The sequence below is a fragment of the Chiloscyllium punctatum genome, chromosome 20 (assembly GCF_047496795.1).
Source record: "Chiloscyllium punctatum isolate Juve2018m chromosome 20, sChiPun1.3, whole genome shotgun sequence".
NCBI lineage: Eukaryota > Metazoa > Chordata > Chondrichthyes > Orectolobiformes > Hemiscylliidae > Chiloscyllium > Chiloscyllium punctatum.
In genome coordinates this window covers 89,866,068-89,872,067 of record NC_092758.1, presented here as the reverse complement: position 1 = coordinate 89,872,067, position 6,000 = coordinate 89,866,068, and positions in this window count along the sequence as shown.

Genomic DNA, 6,000 nt, shown 5'->3' with positions numbered 1-6,000 from the left:
CTGTCTATACCTGACATATGCTTCCTTGTTTTTCTTAACCAAACCCTCAATTTCTTTAGTCATCCAGCATTCCCTATACCTACCAGCCTTCCCTTTCACCCTAAGAGGAATATACGTTCTCTGGACTCTCGTAATCTCATTTCTGAAGGCTTCCCATTTACCAGCCATCCCTTTACCTGCAAACATCTGCCCCCAGTCAGCTTTTGAAAGTTCTTGCCTAATACCATCAAAATTGGCTTTTCTCCAATTTAGAACTTCAACTTTTAGATCTGGTCTATCCTTTTCCATCACTATTTAAAATCTAATGGAATTATGGTCACTGGCCCCAAAGTGCTCCCCCACTGACACCTCAGTCATCTGCCCTGCCTTACTTCCCAAGAGTAGGTCAAGTTTTGCACCTTCTTAAGTAGATACAGCGACATACTGAATCAGAAAATTTTCTTGTACACACTTAACAAATTCCTCTCCATCTAAGCCTTTAATACTATGACAGTCCCAGTCTACGTTTGGAAAGTTAAAATCCCCGACCATAACCACCCTATTATTCTTACAGATAGCTGAGATCTCCTTACAAGTTTGTTTCTCAATTTCCCACTGACTATTAAGGTATCTACAATACAATCCCAATAAGGTGATCATCCCTTTCTTATTTCTCAGTTCCACCCAAATAACCTCCCTGGATGTATTTCTGGGAATATCCTCCCTCAGCACAGCTGTAATGCTATCCCTTATCAAAAATGCCACTCACCCTCCTCTCTTGCCTCCCTTTCTGTCCTTCCTGTCACGTTCGTATCCTGGAACATTAAGTTGCCAGTCCTGCCCATCCCTGAGCCATGTTTTTGTAACTGCTATGATATCCCAGTCCCATGTTTCTAACCATGCCCTGAGTTCATCTGCCTTCTCCGTTAGGCCTCTTGAATTGAAATAAATGCAGTTTAATTTGTCAGTCCTATCTTGTTCTCTGCTTTGTCCCTGCCTGCCCTGACTGTTTGACTCACCTTTGTTCTCAACGGTACCAGAGTTGAAAAATGTGACGCTGGAAAAACACAGTAGGCCAGGCAGCATCTGAGGAGCAGGAGAATCGATGTTTCGGGCATAAGCCCTTCTTCAGGAATGAGGCTCTATCCTCCTATTCCTGCCCTCACTAGCTCGTAACACTGGGAGTAATCCAGATATTACTACTCTCGAGGACCTCCTTTTTAAATTCCTGCCTAACTCTCTGTAATCTCCCTTCAGAGTCTCAACCTTTACCCTTCCTACTTGGTTGGTTCCAATGTGGACAATGACCTCCTGCTGGGCCCTCTCCCCCTTGCGAACATTCTGCAGCCTCACTGAGACATCCTTGATCCTGTGTTCAGTTTTAAAGGAGTAATTTGTTACATAAACTCATCCCATTAAAAGTAAGCTACCAGTCAACAATTACTGTCCAAAGCAAAGAACTGTCTTTGGCATACAAACAAATATTGATTCCCTGTGCAATCTTCAATTTACTGTACTCATTATCCAGTGTATCTTGGAATTCTAACTGGAATATCACAGGGCAGTGTGAGTAACTGTGATAAATCCTTTGGTCTTCAGGAATGCACATCCTCAATGCCTAATATTAGTAGAGCTGAAAATGTGTTGCTGGAAAAGCACATCAGGTCAGGGAGCATCCAAGGAGCAGGAGAATCGACGTTTCGGGCATCAGCCCTTCTTCATGAACCTTCAGCATCTGCAGTCCTCACTTTCGCCTAATATTATTAGCCAGGACGTGGAAGTGCTGATATTGGACTTATTTGGAAGTAATGAACCTGTTGGACTATAATCTGGTGTTGCCTGATTTTTAATATTATTAGGTCAGATTACTACAACAATATAACCGGGTAGCGGGACTCGAAAGGCAAAAACATTCTAATCATTTGAAACCTGATTTCAATATAATCTACTAACCCTTAGAGATAAAACAATTCACTGTCTCATTATAAGGCTGTGTTTTTCCCTTTTAAAGAAAATGTGGCAGGAAACTGCTTTTCAATAAAATACAGAAACCATTCTGTCCCAACAACTTTTATGGTCTAATTCGGATTCTCTCCTTGATCTCTTTTCTGACGTATCTTACAAATTCTTTTGAGGCTCTCTTCAAATATTGAGCCCTTGGTAAGTCAAGTCCGGACCTGCCTTTTCCTGCCTTTGTTATGTCGGACCTCGCTGTTGAATAATGCCGATTAATATTCAAGCCCCTCTCAATCAGGACCGAGAGAAGGGATTCTGAAACGCTCCGGGAGAAAAAAATGCGAGGAAATCGCTCCCCAGGTGATCCGACACAATGATGTGTGAAGGGTTATCTCCATAGACTATTAACTGCAATTGATTCATTAAGGCGGGTTAATGAGGCAAAGCCTGAGACTTTGACCTGCTGTCTGACCAGGGAGGGCTTGCCTCTCTCTGTTTGTTTATTGACAGTCTGGGTCTCCCGGAAAGCACGGGGTCTCCCACACCTGGCTACAGGTGGGGATGAGGAGGGAAGGAATGTTTGGGGTTTGCCTCCCTTTCCCCCCCCCCCTTCCCCCAGGCAAATTGCAGAATATCAGGATAGGTTCTGAGGAAGGCTCACTCAACCTGAAACGTTAACTTTGAATTCCTTCCACACACGTTGCCAGAATTGCTGAGATTTTCCAGCAATTTCTGTTTTTGTTTCAGTAACGATGCCAGGCTGTCACTGAAGGAAGGGTTATACCCAAAACGTCTGCTTTGGAATCTAGCATCTGCAGCTTTTCCTTGTGTCACTGCAAGTGAGCAATGCCAGAGTAGTTAATGGCAGAGCAGGGAATGATCAACAGCGTTGGGAACAAGGGACTGCGGCTACATTGACAGGGGTGGCACGAGAAGCATCCATTCTCCCCCATCACTCCACCCCACGCCCACTGTAGCACAAATGCTGCCCTCTCCACACTTCATGTCAGCTCTGATGAAGAGTCATAGAGATGTACAGCACGGAAACAGACCCTTCGGTCCAACCCATCCATGCTGACCAGATATCCCAAACTAATCTAATCCCACTTGCCAGCTCCTGGCCCATATCCCTCCAAACCCTTCCTATTCATATACGCATCCAAATGCCTCTTAAATGTTGCAATTGAACCAGCCTCCACCACATCCTCTGGCAGCTCATTCCATACACGTACCACCCTCTGTATGAAAACGTTGCCCTGTAGGTCCCTTTTATATCTTTCCCCTCTCACCCTAAACCTATGCCCTCTAGTTCTGGACTCTCTGACCCCAGGGAAAAGAGTTTGCCTATTTACCCTATCCATGCCCCTCATAATTTTGTAAACCTCTATAAGGTCACCCCTCAGCCTCCGACGCTCCAGGGAAAACAGCGCCAGCTTGTTCAGCCTCTCCCTATAAGACTCGAAACATTAGCTTGCTCTATCTCTCTGCCTGACCCGCTGTGATTAGATTAGGTTAGATTCCCTACAGTGTGGAAACAGGCCCTTTGGCCCAACCAGTCCACACCGACCCTCCAAAGACTAACCCACCCAGACCCATTTCCCTCTGACTAAAGTACCTAACACTATGGGCAATTTAGCATGGCCAATCCACCCTAACCTGCACATTTCTGGACTGTGAGAGGAAACCGGAGCACCCGGAGGAAACCCACGCAGACACGGGGAGATGTGCAAACTCCACACAGACAGTCACCCGAGGCTGGAATCAAACCTGGGTCCCTGGCACTGTGAGGCTGCAGTGCTAACCACTGAGCCGCGTCTCCAGCAAGTTTTTTTTCCAGTTTTGAAAGGGATGCTATTGATACAAATGTTTTTTTCATGAGAGTGGAGTGCGTGATTTCAAGCAGAGTCCGGCATAAGGATTGACACTGGTGTCAAACAGAGTGCAGGAAACACTCAACAGGTCACCAGCATCTGTGGAGAGAGTTGTTTCAGCTCTGTGACCTTTCAGCAGAATTCCAGTTCTCACAAGAGGTCAAAGACCTGAAATATTAACTGTTTTTCTCTCTCCACAGATGCTGGGTATCTCTAGTGTGTTCTGTTGGTATGGTGGGGAAGTGGTTTAATGATATTGCTGTGCAAGAAATTATCCTCACTCTCTACAATGATCCTGGAAGATTGCTGTTTTGTCAAAAAGAACTGAGGCCACAGTCATCCAGCACAGAAACAGACCCTTCAGTCGTACCAGACAATGCAGAACATAATCTCAAACTAAACTAGTCCCACCTGCCTGCTCCAGGCCTATATCCCTCCAAACTTTTACGATTCATGTACTTATCCAAATGTCTTTTAAACTTTGTAACGCTATCCACATCCACCACTTCCTCAGAAAGTTCATTCCACACACGAACCAACCTTTGTGCAAAATAATTACCCCCATGTCTTTTTTCAACCTCTCTTCTCTCACCTTAAAAATATGTCCCCTTGTCTTGAAATCCCCCAGGCAGAGTGGGTACTGCAGATGCTGGAGATTAGAGTCAAGATTAGAGTGGTGCTGGAAAAGCACAGCAGGTCAGGCAGCATCAGAGGAGCAGGAAAATCGACGTTTCGGGCAAAAGCCCTTCATCAGGAATGAGGCTGGGAGCCTCGGGTGTGGAGAGATAAATGGGAGGGATTGGGCTGTGGATATGGTAGCTAAGAGTGCAATAGGTGGATGGAGGTGTGGGTAAGAGTGATAGGTTGGAGGGGAGGGTGGAACGGATAAGTGAGAAGGAAGATGGACAGGTGGGACAGGTCATGAGGATGGTGCTGAGCTGGAAGTTTGGAACTGGGGTAAGGTGGGGGGGGGGGGGGGGGGAATGAGGAAACTGGTGAAGTCCACATTGATGCCCTGGGGTTGGAGGGTCCCGATGCGGAAGATGAGGCGTTCTTCCTCCAGGCGTTGGGTAGTGAGGGAGTGGTGATGGTCCTGGGCCATCAATGTGTTTGTTGACAGAGTTCCAGTTGGAATGCCATGCTTCTAGGCATTTTCACACATGTCTCTGTTTGGCTTGTCCAAGGATGGATGTGTTGTCCCAGCCGAAATGGTGTCCTTCCTCATCTATATGTAAAGATAGTAGTGAGAGTGGGTCATGTCATTTTGTGGCTAGTTGATGTTAATGTATCCTGGTGGCTAGTTTTCTGTTTGTTTGTCCAATATTGTGTTTGTTACAGTTCTTGCACGGTATTTTGAAAATGACATTTAGTTTTGCTTGTTGTCTGTATAGAGTCCTTCAAGTTCATTAGCTGCTGTTTTAGTGTGTTGGTGGGTTTGTGGGATACCATGATGCAAAGGGGTCTGAGTAGTCTGGCAGTCATTTCTGAGATGTCTTTGATGTAGGGGAGAGTGGCTCGGGTTTCTGGACGTGTTTTGTCTGCTCGTTTGAGTTTGTTCCTGAGAAATCGGCGGACTGTGTTTGTTGGGTACCTGTTCTTTTTGAATACACGGTATAGGTGATTTTCTCTGCTCTGTGTAGTTCCTCTGAGCCGCAGCGTATGGTGGCTCATTGAAATAATGTTCTGGTGCAGCTTCATTTGTGTTTGTTGGGGTGATTGCTTCTGTAGTTCAGTGTTTGGTCAGTCTGTGTTGTTTTCCTGTAGACACTGGTTTGAAGTTCCCCATTGGCTGTTCCCTCTAATGCGACATCTAGGAATGGCAGTTTGTTGTTTTCCTCCTCTTTAGTGAATTTTATGCCAGTAAGACCATCAATAATACCCAAAGCTCCTCACTCCTGGAACTAATCTCATTTAACTGCTAACAACATCTATTTATAAAGACCAGGAACTTGTAAAGCTTACTGATCCCTTTTCAAGCTTACCCTCTCACCTTCAATGTAAACTTTTAAATGTTTACTTTTGTAAACAGGTTTCTAGGATTTTTTTTCCCTGGGGATTATTTTTAAAGATATAACTTTTGACCCAACAGATAAGGAATTATTTTCCTTTCAGTTATCTTTTGGGTCAATCTGATAAAGTGAATATATATACCTGGATATGACTTGAGTTTCACACCCAAGTTCTAGCCTCAAAA